General features: G+C 36.4%; 1 protein-coding gene across 1 annotated transcript in view; it reads right to left on the bottom strand.

Moving 5' to 3' along the window:
• CHCHD3 (coiled-coil-helix-coiled-coil-helix domain containing 3) overlaps positions 1–23,461 on the bottom strand; it is a 356,984-nt gene that overhangs the window by 157,756 nt on the left and 175,767 nt on the right. The gene's annotated exons all lie outside the window — the stretch shown is intronic.

Raw genomic sequence — 23,461 nt, 5'->3', positions numbered from 1 at the left:
AACTTAGAAATATTATTGTAGTATCTGATCAATGAAATGGATGAATTCTGGCATTAGGCAGGACATGAGGAATAACTTCATCAAGTTAAACACCCTGATAGTATAGGTCTGATGTCATGGATAGAAACCATGAGTACAGAGACTTGACCAAGCTTGGGTTAGAATGACAAACATGTGGGATTAGAATAAGACTAGAAAATAAAGGGTGAGAACTAAATGATAGATAGGTAGAGCCAAAAAGCCAAAGAATACCACTCTCAGTCTGAAAAACAAATTGTTCACTCAGAAATTCTGTACAGGGAATGCTGTCATATCTAAACATTCAACAATTCAGCAACCACGTCATTGTCTACAATGAGCAAAATATCTACTATGTTTAAAATATTATGTTGCTAACAGATATATGATAGAGAGAAAAACAGACCCTGTGCTCAAGGAACTTAATGACTCAAAATATCTAAGAAGGAACTGAAAATCCAAGGTGAAAAGACAGTTTAAAAAAAAATAAACCTTGCAGTCCTCAATAAGTGTAAGTTTTATTTCCTTAAACTAACTATATCCCAGTGTACTGAAAAAATCCAGAGGATATCAGTCAGTCAACAAATCAGGCAAGAGGGATACAAAGACATGCTGACTTCTCCTTGCCCTGAAGAAGTTCACCTTCTAAAGGAAGAGACATGTAAATAACCAGGTACATACACAACATAGACAAAATATAAGTAAGGAAATTTTTAAAGAGGATCTCACAGCTTGGGGTGGGCGATAGGTATGGGCTGGGAAAATCCTCCTGCAGAGACTGAGATTTGAGCAGAGTCTTGAAGGAAGCCAAGAAAGCAAGCTCAAAAGCCAAGGTGAGGAAAAGTATTCTCAGAATGAAGGACAGGCAGTAGCTATTCACACAGATGCAAGTGCTGTGTACGAGGGACAAGAAGCTCGGGAAAGTTGGATCATAAAGTGTAAAAGAAGTGTCCAGGTAATGAAGCACTTTAGATGTCAAGCAAAAGACTTTACATGCGACCTGGAGGTGACAGGAAGCCACTGTTGACAGGGATAGATCTATGCTTTAGGAAAAAAAACACTGGCAGCTGAAGGAAGGCAGCCCTGGAGCTGAGAGAGACAAGGCAGGGACATGAGAGAAGGTCACAGCAATAGCCAAGTTGGAGTCATGAGGCCCTTGAGCCAGTAGCTGTGTGAACACAGCATACATTCTAACTGGGGAGACAACAGGTCCGTGTGTGTGTGTGTGTGTGTGTGTGTGTGTGTGTGTGTGTGTGTGTGTGTGTGTGTGTAAATATATATATATATATATATGTATATATATATATGGTAATTTAGGGAGGAGTGAGGGAGAAAAGGCAATTACAGGGATTAAGAAACGTCTCTGAGAAGGTGACCACTGAGCTGACCTTTGAAGGAAGCTAGGAATTCTAGGAGAAAGAGATGAGGAGGGGAAAGAAAGCTTGTGCAGGAGACTAGAGGGAAAAGAGAAGGGCAGGGGGAAAAAAGCATTTCTCCAGCACCAATTTGCCAGGTACTGTGCAGAGGGCTTTGTACAAATATTAACCTCATTTGATCTTCACAACAACACTGTGAGGTAGGTGCTATTATTATTCTCATTTTATAGTCAAAGTAAAGTGACTTTCTGAGTCAGTGTCTATGGCCAAATGTGAACTCAGGTCTTCTTAACTCCAGACCCAGTACTCTATCCAATGCTCTACCAGCTGCCTTTAGAAAAGGAACACTGCACGTATTTCACATCAAAAGGGTCAACATGAAGGGGAATAATGCAGTTAAGTTCTGGAAAGGTAGGCTGGTATCAGGTTGTAAAGAGCTTTAAATGCCAAACAGAAAAGTGTGTATTGAATCTTAGCAGTAATAGGATACTATTGGAATTTAGTGAGCAGGAGAATGACATGATGGGACTTCTGCCTTAGGAAAACCATTTTGGCAGCTGTGGGAAGGCTGGATTAGAAAGAGAAGAGTATGGAGGAAGGTGAACCAATTAGTTAACGACTGCAACAGTACAAGAAAGTAGTGATGGATGCAAAAAATGGAAAGAGGGAGATGTGAGAGAAGAGTAAGTACAGGAGGTGTGGGGACTAAGAGGGACTACACAGGGGAATAAACTAAAAAAAGACTTGGCAACTGACTGCATATATGCAATGAGAAAGAATGAAGAGTTAAGAATTACTTTAATACTGTGAACGTGAGTGACTGGAAAAGGTTGGTCATGCTCCTGAAAAAGCAGACAAATTTGGAAAAGGAATAGATTAGGATAGAAAGTTAATGAAGTTAATAATAGTACCTAACACAATCCCTGACACCTAAAAGGTGCCTAATAAGGGCATGCTAATAAAGTGAATGTAGAGGAGAGGATTTCTGCAAAAGAAGTAGAATCAACAAAAAATGTCCACTGGTTGGATATTGGGCAACAACTGTCTCAGACTATAAAACTGCATATTACAAAAACCATAAATATAGGGTAGAGAATAATAAAAAGTTTCTAGTTTATGAATTTTTCACAATCTCAAAGCTATTTAAGTATACTTCCATTTTTCTCATTTTAAATCTAAGAAAGATCTATCTTTCTTCATCATAATCCTTCAACAAAGAGAGAACGAAAACAACCAGAAATAAATAATTTAAAAGTCTAAAAGTTTTATTGAGTTTTGATTACAGCAGCAGGAATTTCAAATTTATTTCAACTCTTAAAAACTTGTTGGAAAAAAAAGGGAGGGAAAAGTAAAGTCATTATGGGATATAGTCAAAATTATTATATAATCAGAGTTCAAACTGTAAGGACAATTTTTAAAAGCCCCTTAGGTTTCAAGGACTTTACAACTTCATTTCAGTAGAACCTACAAACATTTCAATGTGAAAATACTCCTACCAGATCCATATCAATAGAAAACATTGATGGGGTATGTACCACAAAGCCTGTAAGACCCAACTTCCATCTCTCTCTGTCTCATTTCTACCAAATAAAAAATAAATAAACACCAAAAAGCACTCAGCATCAATAATACTCAGCTATCTGAGTGCACATGCCTTGAAAGAGATCTAAGGAAGCAACAAATTAAACTAGATCCTATTTCTTTAAGGTCCACAAGTGAAAAGAACCACTAAACACTGGTGGTGAAACTATGTTCCTTTGATCTCTGTTGTAACAGAAAAGTAAAATGACATGTTCAAATGAAAATCATTTATAATGGATGAAAGAAGGTCTACACTTTCTTTGAATTAGATCTGTTTGGGAAGAAAGATGGTTAAGAAGACTAGGGGAGAAAAACCTCAATCTTAAAACTACAAAACAATTCTTGTAAAATAGTAATATCAGTAATTGGGGGTCAAAGAGTTGGAAGTAGGAAAAAAGGGTGCAGAAGAAATAATTCAATGCACATATCAGAACAAGGAAAGCTGTATACTTAGCTTCTGAAAATGAGAAAGGTGTTAACTCATTTTGATATAAATAATAATTTTAGCAAGCACTGCTCATTCTACTTTGAGGAGCAACAGGATGCTGATATGTAATCAATTATTTCATGCAACTGTAAATTTTTGAGTCATTTCAAAATTACAAAATTCCATGGGATAAAAATGTCAAATATATTATTCACAGAGGGTACATTTTCTAAGAAACTAGAAAATAACAGGGTAGCAATGTTTCAAACGCTTAAGGGGTTTTTGTTTTTCTTTCCCCATTCTTCCCCCAAGTTTCTACTATTTACATAGCTCACCATACATAAACTTTACAACCTCTGGAGTGAGTAACCAGCTCACTAATAACATTTCTGTTTTATATATTACCCTCATTGTATAACATCAGTTCCTAAGAATTTTGCCACTTAACAAAACCAGTGATAATCTGGTTTATCAAGCTGCTCCTCAAATTTTCTTAATCCAAGATATAAAAGGCCCTGGATTGTTACAGAATATGAATTTATGACTGAATGATTATTCAAAACCCAGAAATATAGATCTTTTCTTTTTAGAACATCTTAAGATAAAAAAGGAAAAACTATGTTTCTCCAAATACAACTATCATCTACATAAGAGCCTAACATAATGCTACCACTACTTGCATACACTCCCCTTACGCTACCCTCCTATTTCAGCAAACATGAATCGTGATCCCACTTTGTATTTTGTATTTGTGTCCCCAGTACTTAACACTGAATTTGGCATGATTTGTCTTTAATTCATTCAAAACAAATGTTAGTCTTTGCAATTTCAACATTCAAAAGAAGTTCCAATATAAAATCATAAATTTCCAATAAAATTTTGCAATTCTACACTCTGTGACATATATTCATGAACCACACTACAAAGATGAATATACCTTTGCTTTAAATTCACTAACAAAAACTAGAAAATCTTGCATTTGTTTCTCACAGATTTTGATGGGATTAAACTAGGTAACCAGTTTAACTTCTTGATCTCACAACTTGATTGCTAGACTGGAAGTATCATACATTACCTTTAAAGTGGATGCTTAAGCATGAGAAGATAATTTGAAAAAATATGCAGCAAGTCACCTATTTGGAGATCTGCTAAATTTAATTTTAAAGGTTTATAACTTATCTAAACCGTTGTGTTATTTCCAAGAGACACGATTTTGAATTTTATAAGGGTGGACTGAAAATGGCCTAAAGAAGTATCATTTTTCAAAATGAAGCAACTGTTAAAATAACCATTCAGTTTTTCAAAACTGACAATCTTGGATTTAGGACTATTTTAGGAAATGAGAATCCAAATCCATTGAAATGAATTCAAGACTGATTTTAGAATGACCAGGTGTTAAAATAACCCCAAAGGTTATAAGTGATTCACAAATGGAGAGACAAACAATAGCAAAACTTTTTTTTAAAATCAGAAATCTCTCAAATATCTTCAAGATTTCATTCATCATACAAGATTTTGGTTTGAAAAATCAGAAATTTGAGGGTACGCTCACCAATCAGGGAATGGCCAAATAAACTGTAGTATATCATTATGCTATAAGAAATGACGAGGAGGCTGATTTCAGAAAAACCTGGAAAGACTTACATGAATTGATGCAAAATGAAATAAGCCGACCAGGGGAACATTATTCACAGTAACAGCAATACTGTATGATGATCAACTCTAAATAACTTAGCTATTCTCAGCAATACAATACAATTCCAAAAGAGTGATGATGAAAAATGCTATCCACCTCCAGAGAAAAAACTGACAGAGTCTGAATGCACTTTATTTTTTTTTGTGTTTCCCCCACCTGGGCTACATGTCTTCTTTCACAACATGGCTAACATGGAAATATGTTTTGCATGATTGCACATATATAACTTACATAAAATTGCTTGCTGTCTCAAGGAGGAGGTAGGTAAAGGAGGGAAGACGAAAATCTGGCACTCAAAATTAAAAAAAAAAAAGTAAAAAATTGCCTTTACATGTAATTGGAAAAAATTTTTAAAAACAGGAAAAAATTGAACCTTGATTCTTTTAAATAATAAATAATAAAGGGCTGTAGACTGTTTAGTTTTGATCGCTACTTCCAAAATTAAAAAAAGTTTGAAAACTTTAGAAAAATTGGTTCTCATCTCTTTTATCCTGCTAACTTAACTTAATTCCCAAAGGATGCTGTTTTCTTCAAAGGTGTCCAAAAGGCACTCTACAAATATCTGAGAACCAAAACTATTACATTTCTGCAACAGACATCTTGCTGTAAAAGTTTAGGCTTTGCTATAGTGACCAGCCAAGTTAGAAAAAATAAACTATTCTAATTTTCCTTATAAAAATTATATGCCCTCATATTCTCTAAGGAATTTACATGATTCCATTATATGCTAAATTGGAGGATTATCAAAGTATTAAAAAGTTTGAATAATACTATAAAAATTTCAAACATCTATTTTATAACTAGAGAATATATAAAATACTTGACAGTCTACCTATAAGGATAAAAACAGTAACTACAGGAGGCAATGAGGTAGTGTGGTTCCCTAAGAACCAAGTTAGGTATGTGACCTGGGCAAGTCTCTAACTTCTCTCAGCTTCAGTTTCCCCCTCTGTAAAATATGGCTAAAAACAGCACCTTCCCTTTATAGGGCTGTTATGAGGATCAAATCAGAGAGCTGTAACGAATGAATATGCCAAGACACAGAGTTTCTGGGTAACTAATAATCAATTCATTCATTAGGCCAGCTAATAATCAACACGTTGATGACTACTGGTCTCTCTCAACAACCAAAGACAAAACCATGGAGATCTCTGAATGCTTAAATACCTTTAGGAAAGAGGGTGCCCCACAAGTAAAAATCAACCCTGATTAGTGAACAATTAATGAGGGGGTGAATATATTAATGAGGAAGTGGGTTAAAAGTCTTCAGCTCCTCCTGCTGAGAACATGACTTAATCATGAGTCTCAACTACCTACAGCAACATGAACAAAGGAGCCCATCTTTACCCAGACCACTCTGGTCAGTTTTCTCCATCATAAGCCCCAGCACCCTAAATTCTAATGGAGAGTTCCAAGGAAAGGGATTAATAACTTGCCTAGACTGGATTCTGTTTACACTTTAAACACAAGCAAACTAAATAGTTAGGTATGGTTCTGTCCAAGATTGAGCAGCACATACCCTGAAGATTTGGCCAATCTTGTCTATCAGCCTTGTCCTTCAGAGACCAGCTGAATGACTTACAGGGGCTGGTCACTGAATGAGGAAACAGAAAGGAAAAACCTTGATCCTAATTTAATAATTGGTTACTCATGTAATAGAAAAATAATCACTTCTCTTACTATCTATGGAAAGTACTTTTCAAATCTTAATGTGCTACACAAATATAAGCTACTGTTTTAGTAATAAAGAATAAAACTACAAAACAATATGCATAAAATGTAAATAGACAAAAATGGTCAATATTAATTGCTTATGAGTAGGACAGTCCAATACAATAAAAATGACAATAACACCTAAATTAATATACTTATCCAGTGCCATTCCCATCTAACTACCAAAGGATTACTTTACAGAATGAGGGGAAAAAAAATAGGGGCACAGTGGATAGAGTTCCGGCCTTGGAGTTAGGAGGACCTCAGTTCAAATCCAGCCTCAGACACTTGACACTTACTATGTGACCCTGGGCAAGTCACTTAATCTAGACTGCCTCACCAAAAAAAGAAAGAAAGAAGAGAAGAGAAGAGAAAAAACATAACAAATTTCATTTGGAGAAACCAAATGGCAAGAATCAAAAAGGAAATAACAGAAAAAAGTGGGAAGAGGTCCTAGCAATACCTATTCTACAATCTATATTACAAATCAGTAATCATCAAAGCAAACTGGTACTGCTTAAAATTTAGAGAGATCAATGAGTAAAATATTTTGTATACAACACACAGAAATTAATGATGCCAGTAGCCTAGCTAACAGGTGAAGGACTCATTATTTGACAAAAACTATAGGGAAAACTAGAATTCAATATAGCAAATATTAGGTTTGGAACAATACCTCACACTATATACTAAGATAAGTTTGAAATGGATACGTGATTCGGATATAAAAGTCACACTGTCAATAATTTATATGAGCAAGGAAGAAATTATCTTTCAGACTGATAGATGGGGGAGAGTTCATGACCAAACCCAGGAGAAGATCACAGGTGATAAAATGGACAGACAAATATACAAAAGTAAGTTTTTGCATTAACAAAAGCAATGTAGCTAAGACTAATAGGGAAACAATCAGAAAAAAATCTTTGTAGCCAGATTCTTTGATAAAGGTCTCACTTCCAAAAAATATTAGGAAGCTGATAAAAATTTATGAGACATTCTCCAATTGATAAATGATCAAAGGATATATACAGGCAGCTTCCAAAGGAAGAAATCTAAGCTATCAATAGCAATGTGAAAAAGTGTTCCAAATCATTATTAGAGAAATCCAAATTAAAGGAACTCTAAAGATCCAGCTCATATCAATCTGACTGGTAAAAAGGACAAATGTTGGAGGGGTTACAGTAAAGAAGGTAACACTAATGCACTGGTGTTAGTAGTATGAACTGGTCTGGCCATTCTGGCCAATTCTGCTTTTTTAAGGCATTCTTCTCCTCACTGCCTTTTTGGACCTCTTTTGCCATTGTGATTAGTCTATTTTTTTTAAGGAGTTATTTTCTTCAGTATTTTTTGGGGTCTCCTTTAGCAAGCTGACTAGTTTTTCATGAATTTCTTGCATCACTTTCATTTCTCTTCCCAGTTTTTCCTCTACTTCTCTTACTTGCTTCTCAAAATCCCTTTTGCGCTCTTCCATGGCCTGTTGACCGATTCATATTTTTCTTGGAGGCTTTGACTTTGTTGTCTTCTGGTTATATGTTTTGATCTTCTTTGTCACCAAAGAAAGATTCTATGGTCTGACTTTTTTTGTTTTGCACAGTTTGCTCATGACCCCAGTCAATGACTTGAATTTTAAACTCTTTGTAAAGGTAGGGGTCTGCTTCCAATATGGAGAATTGTACTGTCCCAAACTTCAGGGGTTTTGTGTAGCTATTTTCAGAGATACTTCTAGGGACCTGTTAGTTTTCAGTTCTTCCACGGCGGTATGATCAAGCGCAAGGTGTTTACTCCTTTCCTGGCCTATGCTCTGTTCTCTGAGTGACCACAAGCACTCTTTTCTGCCTTGCAACTGTGGAAAGGATTTCTACTCTACCACCACTACAAGTTCCACCATGCCAGCACTCCTCCTTGCCCAGGAGTGCCACCCACAACTGTGACCCAGATCCAAGCAGGCCAAAGCAAGAGGATCCTGCCTCAGCACCAGCAAAAAGATCCAGGCAATCCCCCTCTAATCATCCACTTGATTCCTCCTTTGTCCATGGGCCTAGAACTCCAGAAGTGGCCGCTGCCCCAGGGCTGCGCTCAGGGACAAGGGCTAGGAGCCAGCTTCTTTCTCACTGTGGTCCCAGACTTTTCCTACTGACCTTCTACGTTGTCTTTGGCGTTTGTGGGTTGAGAAGTCTGGAAATGCCCATGATTCAGTCCCCTGAGGCTTGCTCCAGGTTTGCTGAGGCCTGGTCTTTGCCTACGCGCCCACGCTGAACTGCCTTTCTCCACAAGCCTGGCACAATAGACCTTTCTAATCACCTATCCAGGTTGTATTGGGCTAGAAATTTGTTTCACTCGGTCTTTTTGTGGGTTCTGCTGCTCTAGAATTTGTTTAGAGCCATTTTTAACAGATATTTGGAGGGGTTTGGGGGAGAGCTCAAGCAAGTCACTGCTTTTACTCTGCCATCTTGGCTCTGCCCCCCTGGTCTGGCCGTTCTGGAAAGCAATTTGGGATTATGCGCAAGAAGGTAATAAATTGTGCATGCTATATAACTCAAAAAATTCAAAGCTAAAAATTTTATACCTCAAAGAGACACAAGAAAGAGGAAAAGGACCTATACGTACAAAAATATTCATAAGAGTTCTTTTTATAAGTGACAAAGTATTGGAAACTAAACAGATGCCTATCAATTAGAGAATAACTAAAGAAATTATCTTATATGAATCTATGCAATATTTATGCATCATAATAAATAACAAAAGGGAATTGTTTAAGAAAAGCCTTGAAAGACTTCTATGAAAATATGCAGATTGAAGTGAGCAGAACTAGGAGAATGATTTATATAATAACAGCAATACTGCAAAGACAGACAACACTGAAAAAATTCAGTCTGACTGATGCAATGAACAACCTTGAGTCTGGGACCAAAGATTAAGAATGCTGCCCAATTCCTGACAAAGAGCGATGGACTCAAGATGCACTAAGAGACATACATTTTTGGACAGAGACTATTTAGGTATTTGTTTCGCTTGAGTATATATATTTGTTACAAGGGTTTTCATTTTCTTTTTTTCCCTCTAGTGGTGTTGTGGGGGCAGTTAGATGGTGCAGTGGACAGAGTGCTGGGTCTACAGAGAGGAAGATTCACTTTCCTGAGCTGAAATTTGGTCTCCTACACTAGCTGTGTGACCCTGGGCAAGTCACTTAATCCTGTCTCAGTTTTGAGCTGGGGAAGGAAATGGCAAACCACTCCAGTATCCTTGCTAAGAAAAACCCAATTGGGGTCATAGAGAATCAGACACAACTAAAAATGAATGAGTGGCAAGAAGTGGAGTGTGGAAGAGAAAATAAACGCTTGGTGATTCAAAAGCTAAAATTTAAATCCAATAATTTTAGTATAGCAACATGTTGACTGGAAGTCATTCTATATTATACAATCCTAAGAATTCATCAGGTTTAAAAACAGTTAATGCATAGAAAGTTTCATGGGGATGGGGGTGGGGGCAATGGGGAGTATAAATTATGATTCACCTAATAAAAAAGACTGCAAATTGTGAAATTCTGTAAAAGGAGATGCTCAAAGCAAACACACAGAGGACCTGACTACCAATTTCTTTATCTTTTCTGAAAAGGAGATAGATACCACTGTGCAGCAGCTGGTGTGAAATATAATGCAGCTTTATATTGCATTATGAAATCAAGAAAACAACCAGCTGTGAATCAGAAATAGCACAAAATTTTTAGTTTGAGAACCCAAGGGAACTTCAGGTTAACAATGAAAAGTGTTACTTAATGCTGAATAATAATTTTTATTTCAGACCTACTACATGCATGGTAGAATATATTTAGCACTAAAATTCTTAGTTTCAGAAGCAATCTACTTATTGGTCAGATGAAGGCTTGGCAGATGCAGCCCACTCTCCACCAATCAATCCAAGTCGCCCAGGTTTCAACAGCAGCCTCTGACACCAATTAGGAAGCTGAAATAGCAAACCGCTGCTACCAGGTTACATTTGTGCCAATTAGAGCACAACCTGGGTGAGATCTACCACCGAAGACTAGAACTATGGGTCAGGAAATAAGAGGTGAAAAGAACCTCATGTAATGTGCCATGAAAAAAGAAAGATTGTGGGAGGGATATAGAAAAGCACCAACACAGTCTGGAATCAAAAAGTATGCTTTATTGTTCACTTGTCAAAGAACAGGAGGCACTAAGACAAGGAAAAATAAAAAGCCAGGCAGCTAACCACTGCTTTCCCTGAAGGATGCTCCTGTTGGCCTGCACAACCCAAGAGCCAGTAATGTTCACACATTAGCACTAAACTTGACATTTCCAACTGTTATCTTTTTGTCAGAGCTCACAAGTTAAGCAGAATCAGATAGAGCCATAACTTGAAAGAGAAAGCATCTTTATAAATACAAATCCAAGTCCTCCAAGAAGTAATACTTCTTTTTTTTAATAAATAAGTTTTATTGATGTCTTTTATGACATCATCACAGTTTCCTCCCTGGATCCCTCCCAGGGAGCTGTCCTATATAACAAACTATTTCAAGAAGTGATGTTTCAAATTAAGTTTCTCTGTTGTTCTTTGGGCTGCTAAGCATCCTTTGTAGCAAATTTCATAAAGCTTTTTATCAATTTTCTAACTGAGTTATTCCCTCATACATTTTAACAAAGCCAGACTTGCATTTCACTATGCCTTTTCCCCTCACAAACTGCCTTGTCCCACTCAGATCTCTACAGAACATTCTCAGGTTTGAACTGCAAAGGACATCTCATCCACCCCAGCCAAATATGAGAAAACCCTGTTATCAGCCACTTGAAAAAGGAAAATTCAAATGGTAAGATAATATTTTATAAGATTTGGTCTGGATCACATTTTGTAATCATTTAAATCATTCATTTTGTAATCATATTAATCAATACTTAAGAGTCTGAACCTGATAGGCAAAAATGACATGAAATTCAGTGTTGTTTTTTAGATGAAAGACACCATAATTCATTTATTCATCAAATTACATCTGTAGAAAGGTCTTTTCACAGTACCATGGACATTGACATTAATCATACTGCTCCCAAGATTTGTCCACACCATTCTTTTCTTAGTTCCACTCTTTTTTCAGTGGCCTGTAGTATTCCATTAATTTAGACAAGACTAATATGAATGGTATAATCAACATCTTCTATATTTCTGTACAGAACTATTATATTTCAATGACCAAGTGATGCATAACTGCCAATCGATATTATATGGTTTTCAAAATACTTTGGTATTCCATAATTTTGAAAGTAAAGCAAGGTAGTTTTCTTTTAATAAACATATGCTTCTTTTGGACATCACAAACACACTGAAATTAAAGACAAGTATCTCACATCATACACCTAAGTTCCAAATGATGATCATACTTCAGATTTAAATAGTGACATCATAGATTATAGAGGTAAGAAATTACCTTTTGGATCTTTGGACAGGGAAAAGGTTAATGAACAAAACGATAGATGGAGAGTAACAAAAAAGACAAGATGAATAGTTTTGAAAACAAAATTTAAAATCATTTGCAATAAAAAAAAATCCATGGCAGTTAAAATTAGAAGAGAAATAGAAAGCTGGGAGAAAAAGAATCTTTGAAAGTTTCTCTGACCATAATATGTAAGAAAGCAATTCAAAATTAAAAGAACAAAAGTTATTCCCCAATAGATAAATGGAGGGAGGGAGGGAGAGAGGAAGGAAGGAAGGAAGGAAGGAAGGAAGGAAGGAAGGAAGGAAGGAAGGAAGGAAGGAAGGAAGGAAGGAAGGAAGGAAGGAAGGAAGGAAGGAAGGAAGGAAGGAAGGAAGAAAGGAAGGAAGGAAGGAAGGAAGGAGGGGGAAAAGAAAAGGACAAATTTTAGAGAGGTTAGAGGAAAACAAGCATACCAATGTACTATCAGTAAAGCTATGAATTGGTCCGGCCACTCTAAAAATTTGAAACTATGATTAAAAAAAAAAAGTAACTAAACTGTGCAAAGCCTTTGATCTAGTGATACCACCAACACATCTATATTCCAAAGAGATCCAAGAAGAAAGTAAAAGGCCCTGTATGTACAAAAATATTTATAGTAACTCTTTTGAATGTCAAAGAACTGGAAATTAAGAGGGTGTTCATCAACTGGGTGATGGATAAGCACATTACTGTATATAAATGTAAGAGAATACTATTATTCTATAAGAATTTATGAAAAGGGTCCGTTTAAAAAAACTGAGAAACTCTTTTATGAAATGATATAGTATAAAGTGAGTAGAGCCAAGAGAACAGTTTATGTAACACCACTGTAAAGAAAAACAACTTTGGAAAGATTTACATCTGATCAAAGCAATGAAAGACCACAACTCCAGAAGACTGATGACAGAGATAGCCCATGACCCTCAACTCAAGAATTTTGGGAAGAGCAGTGTCCCCCCAAAAAAGACATTTCCAGCACAGATCCTATAGCCATCATTGAGGAGAGAAATCATTATGGGGAAGGGGCCCACATTCCTCATCACCACTAGCAACAACTGCTGACCAATTGCCACCAAGAGGCAGAACAGCACAGCAGCCCTAGGAGTGGCAATATCCCTCAGACCACCAGTCCTGCTTGTTAGACAGACCTTCACAGCCAGTAACTGGAGAGGCAACACTTGTGGAGAAAGGACCAACCAGCCCCATCAACTGTCAGGCAAGTCAGTCTAGTTGAAGCAGCAAGGCACCGTGAGGGAGAAATAGGAAGAGAAATGGGCCAGGCAAGTCAAAGCACCGCCACCTTGACCACCATCTTCCCTCATAACCTGAATCAGCCTAGCGACCTGAACCATCTTAGAAAGAGCAATGCTTCTATTCCTGTGCCGAATGACAGCATCCTCAGGAGCAACCCTTGTGTAGAACCAGCCTAGCAAATGTTCCCACAGAAGCTACAGCTCTATCTTTTAAAGATTCAGAAAAAAAAGTTCCTGCCACCAAATTCCTGGACACTGCAAAATGACACAACATCAGAAACTAATGTAATTTTACCAGTGGAAATGACATTAAAGAAAAGGCATTATCATCTGCTTTGCTATACCCTAAAGAGCATGGGACATTTCCAACTTACATGCAGCTGAAACCTTCCATATGTCCTATCTTCTCCATTAGAATGTGAGTTCCTTAAGAGCAGAGACAATTTTACTTTTCTGTTTTGATCTTCAGTGTCTTGCACATGGTAAGAACTTAATAAATGCTTCATTCGTTCATGATGCATAGTTATTGCTTCCACCTCACAACTTTCTCCTTTGCAGTTTCAATATATCATGGTCTGGCACAAGAAATGAAATGGGAATTTTGAGGGAGTTTTGTGGAAGCCAGAAACAACACACAAAGGCCAACAGATGACACAGAAAAAGTTTAGAAACTTAGAAACGCATAAAATATATGTATAGTATTGTATAATATCAACCCAAATTTTACAATAAGGTACTGTAAACACCCTATAAAAGAAAAAATTCAGACTTCTTTTCTGGTACAAAGAGAGGGCCAAAAAATTTTACACGGATTTTCCAGACAGCGGGAAGCACTGTCCCTTCCCCAAGTCTCTGTAATGTGGAAGGGATACTTGTATAGTAACCAATTCTCAAAAGGTAATATATTCAAAATGCAGAAAAAAGATATATTTTTGACTTGTCTAATATTAGAATCTCTTCCTTGACTTATTCTCTTTTCCTTAAATATTTGCTGCAAGAGCTTTCTTTTTTCTTTTGCCTCCTCAATGTAAGAAGGCATAAGAAAGGGAAAGTAGGGCATAATATAGCCAAAAAAAGAAAAAAGAGTCATTGAACCATCTCATGTTTTAAAGCAGAACACCTTTGAAAGTAATATGTTGAATTTCTTATGGTATAATAATATTCCATTACATTCCATTAAAAATCACAATTTGTTTAACCATTCCCCAATATGAGGATAGTTCCCTTAGTTTTCAGTTTGGGGTTCCCATGAAAAGAGATGCTATTAATAATTTTAAACATACAGAGCCTTTTCCTCTTTCTCAGATCTCTTTAGGATACAGGCCTACTAGCAGTACTGTTGGATCAAACGGCACACACAGTTTGGTAACCTGCTGGGCATCATTTGCAAATTGCTTTCCAGAATGGCTGCATCAATTTACAGCTCCACCAACAGTGTAGCAGTGTATCTGTCTACCCATAGCCCTTCTAACTTCTGCCATTTTCCTCATTTGTCATCTTTGCCAAGCTGATGGATAGGAGGTAGATCTACTAAGAGTCCCTTTAATTCAAATTTCTCTAATTATTCATAATTTAAAGAATTTTTTTTTGTGATTGTTGATAGCTTAGATTTCTTCCTTTAAGTACTCTGTTCATATCTTTTGACCATTTTTTTCTTGAGGGTTTAAGTTACTCTTGCCATAGATTTTAAGAACCCAATTTGGTGACCTTACAAAAATGCCATGCTTGAATCTCCTATTGCTTTCTATTAAACTAACATTTTATATGAGGCTAAACACAGTTTGGTAGCCATTGTCAAGAAAATTGGAGTTGCTCAGGCATGGCAGCAGTTACTGATGTTATTTGTTTGGAAGCCTTGTGATTTAGTGAAATCACTAGCAATTGTTAAGCAAGTAATTAAACTACAAAGCCAAGACCTGTGATTTTCTCTCTTTTGAAAGCAATAATCATCAAAATTCCAAGTACCATTTAACTGATTCCTTTCTAAATATGTTGGCAATATTTATGTTGTTGTCACTCATCCAGTTACATACTTTATAAAATGAGATTATGGGCTTTATATGAAGTATACACTGCTCAACTATTTTACTGAGTACGAGAAGAAAAATGCAAAATATTTATGTTCACTGGACATAATTTGAATTTGAATTTTTGCTCATTTTGAAAAGACTGTTGGTTTACACAACAATTCTAAAACTCCTATTTTGAAGAGGATTGAAATACTAAAATAACTGGACTATTGTTCTTATAACCTTTTCCAAACATAAAAATGCATTATGTAAATTTCACAATTCCCCTAAGTGCCTTTAAAATTACAAGTAATTTAGACTATGATTCATGTACCATATTCTGACTGCACGAGATTTTTTTTAACTTCACATCTCAATTATATTTTAATATTATGGGGGCTGAAATGCATTAAATAAATCATATTTCAAAGACTTTTAGTAAAGCGATAATACTTATATGCATTTTAGAAGAAATTGGACAGAGTTATAAATGTATTCATAATATCATTACCTTACTTTCCACATTGACTTAAATATCAGGCAGCAGTGACTACTTCAAGCTACTGATGGAAGCTTTTAGCAAACCTTATGTTTATTCTGCTTCTGGCAATAGCTGTGTTAGTTAATATAACACAACATTTACAAACAACAATTTACCCAATATATAAACCAGCTCCTACAATTAGGGAAACACTGTTATTGATTAAAATTTAATATGGTGCTTGGTGTTTCTGCAATGTATTACATGAAGGGGCTGATCTTTCATATGTCAAAGGACCATTCCTTTGTAAAGAACTTTACTGATATATTACAGTGAAGAACGTGAATTTTTCAAAATCCATATTCCAGAAAAATAGAAATATATGCATTGTACTGGGGTGCTCTATCAAATAGCCATTACTGAAAATTCTAATAATTACCTGCAAATATAGTAATATTTTAGATACTAATATTAGCATAGCTATTATCATTTTACTAACTAGATTCTTCGAATGACATTTTGAAAATTACCTATGGCATTAATTTCCAAAGCTTCAGTGAGCACTTTGAGCAACTCAATAATATGAGGAAGAAATATTAGCAATCCCCAACTATGAACAAGTTGCACTCCAAAAACTCATTTAAAAAGCACTAATTTTTAACTTAGGATCTATTACCTATATCAACACTGCCATCATGAGTACTTACAGTTGCATATAAGTCCACAAAAGCTTAAGATAAAATATGACTTAACCTATTCTTCATTTAAAATATTACTTTTTCATGGGAAACCACACTCATCTAATTTCCAATTGCAATGCTTGTCTCCTATCCTATCTATATAGTCCCTAGAAACAACATTTCCCAACATATTCAGAAGTGAGAATTCTCAGGAATATAGATAGAATGAAAGAAGGGAGAGAATTCTATTTATTGGCTTTTATGGGATAAGGAGAGTGGGAGAGCAAGATTCAGTGGCTTGGGGAAAGGAGTCAGTAGGACAGGCAATAACTATGGGGGATCCTCTGTTCTCACTGGATCTGATCAGAAAAGACTGATATCTCAAGTGTTGTTTTCTTCCACCCTGTTTTTGGTGGTGGTATTATTATGAGGAGGGGTGTGCCAAAGACTGCTGAGGTAGTACAGAAGAGAACAGATAGTGACGGCGGGGTTTTTTTTTAATGTATCTACAAATTAATCCTAAAATGTTGGCAAATGAGGAGACTGCCTATGATTTTAATTACCAAGAACATTTCATAAACAATCAAAATATTAAAGTAAGTCCAAGAATTCTCTTCAAAAAGTGAGAGCAGTTTAAGAAAAGGAATGAAGAGATTTTAACTCTTCAGACACTTAAACACTAAAACAAAACAAACAGAAATCTCACCAAGACAGGAAATTTTAAAAATAGTAGAAAAAACAAGCCAGAATTATATAACATAGAGGAACCAATGAATGACAAAGCTACATAACAAAATATGATACATAATAACTACCATCACAATTTCTTCAATGGTCCATTTGATTACTTCTAAGTCCCTTCCCCTAGAGTATATCAACTAATAATAGTGAGTGCCTGGAGTCACATTCTCATCTTGAGGGTATAAGTAAAACAATTAAATACATAGCACGATAAATATATTACATGGAAATTACCTCCTCCAAGGAAGTAATACCTAAAAGATGCAGTACAATTACATAATACACGTGTGACTCCCATTAGCAATATTAATACTAATGAGAAAAGCAAGGATGTAAACAGAATGCCCCTCTTAATTTTGATATGCTACAGATAAAGACTGGATTAGTCACAGACTCTTGGGTTAAATTTTAGCACTTAACACTCAATACCACAAGAAGTAATACTTAGAATAGATGCAGTGCAAACAAATTCAGCTATTTAATTAAAGTTTGTAAGCCACTTAACACTTCTCAGTATTTTGGAGAATCTATATATGTATGCATGTTTGTAAACCAGGCCCCTTTCAAATTTCTATGTGTGCCTCAATTATCCAGCATCAATGAGAATTTCACACTAATAAATTTTCCAGATAAGAAACTTATCTTTCTAACTATCAAAACTACCGGTTTGTTTTTTTCATGAAACTTTCTAAAATATATTACACAATTTCCTGATATATCTTAAAAAGTGTATAACAAAACCAAACCTTACTTTTTCCTGATGATCAAAGGTCAAAATTTGGAACATTCTTCTTTTGTCAAGATGCCAGTCTGTTAAATCAGAGTCAATATGCCTCAGGAGTGACGGCCAGCGGTAAAAGTATAGTCCTATTGTTTTACTGAAGAGACTCTGTGACTACTATCTATAAGGCTTAATTACTTCAACTTTGTGTACAGTACTTCTGGACTGGGGCTGTGCTCCAGAGAGCTGAGAATGGTGGGAGTCTGGCTTCCTAATAAAAGGGGTGTTGCTGAATCTACATCACTCTTTTCCCCCGTGTGGAAAAGCCTGAGAAAAAGCTGAAAATCATCATTCTAAATGTAGGGGCTGGGGTCCTGAATCACTAAAGAAGGTTCCAACTAGCCATTAAATCAAAAGCAAAATTGTCCCATACAATAACTACAATCTTCCATAACTATCAATTTCAGGAAGCTTTAAGCCACAAATTTTTATCCTTTGTTTTTTAAAGAAAATGTTACTTGCTCATGCATTAACATCTGAGTTCAAATGTAAGTGCCAAACAAGGTCAAGCAGCCTATTCCATAAGTACAAGAGAAAATGGTTTTTAACCTGTAACGGATACTATCTGTAGTTTAACATTTCCTAACAGTTGCACTCCTTGGTTGTGCCTCTCACTATCATCTTCTTGCTTCCCCACCTTCTCACCAGACAAGCACATCACCACGATGTTCACTATCATGAAGACTACTTTAGTTTTGGTACCCAAACTTCAAGGCCATCAGTTGCCTCTGCCCCTCTGACTGAAGAGCAAAAATCACCTTCCAAAGCCCCCATTTAAAAAGGGCTTAGAAGCCTAGCCAATTCCTCATCTTCCACCAGATACACTGGTTGGTTTAGACCCCATCATCATCCTTATGAGACCCCTCCCTGAGGGCCCTTCCCTTTTCCCCCTGCTTTTCAGTTTCCTTTTGTGTACTGTCTTACCCCATTAGACTGCAAGCTCCTTGAAGGCAAAGGTTGTCTTTCTTTTTCTTATTTGTATTCCTAGCACTCAGCACAGTACCAGGCACACAGTAGGCACTTAATAAATGTATATGGGCATCAGTATGCCATGGCATGGCATTGTAGTATACGTGCGATAGTGCTTCTTTGGCTCAATGAAGCTTTTACTTTTAAAAACAGGCAAAACAAATGACCAATTAAGTACTGGAGTATTGGAGTTAAATATTAAGTTAACTTAGTGATTGCTGCTGTTACCCAGTTATCCTTACCTGTGCTACAGACACTACAGCTTACATGCTGTCCTGGGGTTACTCCCACTTCAGCCCACTATGCATGAACTATTCTCATAACAACTGCTCTGCTACTTTGCATTCTTCTCCATGTCCACATACATAAATTGTATTGTAGTACATACTATTTCATTAAGTTGAAATGACTACTTTCTGTGACTTTCTACTGGTGATGTCCTATTATCTAGCACTTAATAAGGATTAGAAATAGCATTAATAGCTCAATAAACTAATAGTAAAAGTTTTTGGTAGGAACAGATGTCACAGCTATAAAGAAGGTTAAAGCTTACTACTGCTTGTATACCTTTAATGTGGAATTGTGAAAGCCATGGCAGGTCTTAAATACGAAAGCTGAAATACAGGAATTCTTCAAAATAAAACTGGGAATAATATCCTGATTGATATTATGAATAATTGATTCCTAGCAAAATTCTGGAAGAGTTTTTTAAAGGACAGCTTATACGTACTAATGGGTTACTAGCTGTATCATTAAAACTGCCACGTATATCAACAAAATCATAGATCTATATAAGTATGTTTTTTTTGTAGTAAGGAAATGGTAATAATTATGAGCCAGCAGGAAATCATTAGGATTAATTCATACCATATGAAACTCATTTCCTTTTTCGCCAGGGTTACTAGACTAGATCAGTGAAATGGAATAGACATAGCATATCCAGATTTCAGTAAAGCATTTGACAAATTCTCATATAATATTCTTGTGACAAAGGTGGTGGTATAAAATGGATTGTTGTTGTATAGGTGGCTGAATTCAAAGCTGACTGGGGGGGGGGGGAATGGGCCTAAAAAAACCTTAATTAAATGGTCTCTATCATCCTAGAAATAAGTTATTAGTGGACTCCTAGCTCCATCTGTCCTTGACCTTCTCACAGTCAACTACATTATTTTGACTTGTATGAAAATATAAATAGCATGATTGAGAAATTCACAGAAAATACAAAACTGAAGATTAGCTAGTATATAAATGTAGACAGCAGATCAGGATGGACAATAATCTTGACAGGCTAGAACAATGGGTCAAACTTAAAAGGGATAAATGTCAAAGTTCAACACTTAGGTTCAAAAGACCAATTGTACAAGTATAGTTTGAGGAAAGGCTTGGCTAGAAAATATTTTTTACGAAAAAGACCAAGGGGTTTCAATAAAGTGACTGAAAACTCAAACATAAGTAAACAATGTCATATGACAATCCATTTAATATTATTCTCAAATGGATTTGTGATCTCATTCATCTTGATGCTCTCCCCAATGACACTGATTCCAAACCATCCATGTCAGCTAATTCTATGGGTCTCTTGTTAATGCCCTGCTATAAGCCTCCTAATAGGGATACAACCCGAAATGCTTGAGGGCAGGGCGAAAGTGGAATGGGGAAGGAGAGAAAGTCTCCTCACTCTGTCACTTTTGAGGGAGACTGAAGATTCCAAAATGCATTGCAAGAAAGGAAAGAGCACCACAAGACAAGACAGCACAAGACAGGAGTCAGAAGAGAAAAGTAAAGCAAGTTAGATTTGTTGAGAGGATATAAAACTAGAAGAAGCAGTCAGGGAAGATGGACATAAATCAACTCCCACTGGGGCTCCAAGTAGAAGGAGTACCAAGATAGTCAATACAGGGAGTGGGGCCCAGAGGGTTCTTGTATGGATCAGGAATTGATGTGAGGGTTGAAGGGAGAGCAGAGAGAGGGGAAGACTGGACCTGGTGTGCCAATTAAGAACCAGGGACTAATGCTGATACATGCTGGGGAGGAGGGTAAGGGAGAACCCTGGGAATTGGCAAGTAATTGTTATTCAAAACTCTCTGCTGGCAAAAAAAAAAAGGGACTGTTGGCACTTAGCAGCCTGCTCATGCCCACCACAAACCATTGTTTATTAAATAATACTTAGTTATTTCCAGACTAGGGTTTGATTACTTACAGCCATACAAAACCCAATTTAGGCATAGTCTACATTTATACTTTGCCTAAAAAAAAAAAAGAGAGAATGTAACATTCCCATTGCATCTTGATCTGCTCAAATCATGATTGATATGATGTGTTTGGTTCTAGCTGCCACATTTCAGCCAAGTCTTGACAAGTTGAAGGACACTACAATACCAACCACATGAGGGAACCTGAAGTCATGTAAATACAAGGTGGCCCAAAAGTTTTAGTACACTTTTAAGCATTAATAACAAAGACTTCTGGGGAAACTCTACAAAGGACTAGTTGAAGGATCTAAGGATGTTTTCCCTACAGAAAATAGGACTTATGGGAAGCAGAAAAGTATGTACACGATTATAATCTGCAAGTATTCTAGGAAAGTCATGAGATAGGGATTAGATTCCTTTTCATTTGGTTGTCCTCAAAGATAGCAGGCACAAAATGAATAAGTAGAAGTTACAGGATAGTAGATTTTGGCACTGTGAAGAAACACTTCCTCTAACAATCAGGGCTGTCAAAAAGCAGAACAAAATTCCTCTAGAGACAGTGAGTGCCCTGTGACTGGAAAAGGAGGAATTACTACTTGGAATATTACAGAAAAAGTAACAGTGCAGTTATGGATTGGTCTCAGTGCCCTCTGATGTCCCTTGAAATCTAAAACTCTGTGATTTTGTCACATTAGCGCCATTCTCCATCAGAACATCATTCTGGCCTTACTGATTTACTTCCCTTACTTCTTTGTCCACCACTACAACAGTGGGCAGAATGCTACCTTAGTAGCAGAATTCAGTGACAGGTTTTAGTTGCGTTTTAAATTAAAATTTAAGGGTCTATGGGTCTCTTGTTCATACCCTGCTACAAATCTGTCAACACAGGCACAACCCTGCCTTTTTCATACAGAATGGCATTACTGACAAGATCTACTTTCAGGTAGCTTGGTGTTAATTCTGAAACACTGTGATCTTCATTCGTGTTTTTTCAAAAGCAAAGGAATTTGCATGTAGCAATTCTTGAAAGTTTGTAACTTGATGGTAGGAGCCTGCGAAATTGAAAGAGGCCACCATGTGCTCAAAAGTACATTCTGACAGCAGTTCCCAGATTCTGTGCTGTATTTTTCAAGCATGGTTACAGAGAAAAATTGGGGAAAGAAAATGTCTTACACTACTCTGCTTCATTTCACTGGTAATAGGAAAACAAGGCATAATAATCTAAGATGAAGTAACAAAGTATATTATTATGGTGGTAGCCATAGGAAATCTCTTCTTACAGATACCTGATAAACTGTCATGTGGCCTACATTTGAAAACTTCTAGTAGCAGAAAATCCACAACATCCATGGGAAATTGATTATACTTCTGTTCTGTTATCTTATGATGATTCTCCTAAAATCAACCTGAAATTTTTCCTTCTGAAACAATCAGTCCCTAACTAGCTCTGTTCTCTGGGGTCAACAGAATAATCTACTACATGTCTTTTTCTACAAGATGAACACCACGTCATCCACTTAAGTCTTCATTTCTTGGGAATAAACAACTGCAAAATGTTATAATTGGACTCAATTGCCCTCCAAAGTCTGTTCCAGTCTTTATAAAGACCTAAGGATATCTTACTGGAAGACAGAAGAGTCCAAGGCCTGGGGGTAGATATGGTTTTGCTCAAGAAGTAAAAATCCAAGATGGGATTTGTCACTAGTATGGTACATGAAATAGCTTCATATGCCATAACAAATTGGACATGAATGCCTAGTTTAGACAACTGATCTAGATCACTATTTCTTGATTAGAAATAATCACAAACCACTCAGCTCCTCTTTATAAAGAATAGGGTTTGGTATGAAGTATATGTCTCTGCAAGTGCACAAGGGATTTGGGGGAGGGGGGAGGGGGAGAAGGAGGGTATAGTAAAATGGGCACAAGGCAAGGGGAAAGGGGAATACCATTACATTCATTAAAACACTCTTTAAGTGACAAGTTTATCATCCTTGATACAGACAGGTACAAGGCTAGGCATAAATTATTTATGATGTATAACAGTTTAATGGAGTATAAAATGGATTCCTTTTTTCAC

The sequence above is a fragment of the Phascolarctos cinereus genome, unplaced genomic scaffold (assembly GCF_003287225.1).
Source record: "Phascolarctos cinereus isolate Bilbo 61053 unplaced genomic scaffold, phaCin_HiC Scaffold_1;HRSCAF=81, whole genome shotgun sequence".
Classification (NCBI taxonomy): domain Eukaryota; kingdom Metazoa; phylum Chordata; class Mammalia; order Diprotodontia; family Phascolarctidae; genus Phascolarctos; species Phascolarctos cinereus.
This window is presented reverse-complemented; position numbering and strand designations above follow the sequence as displayed.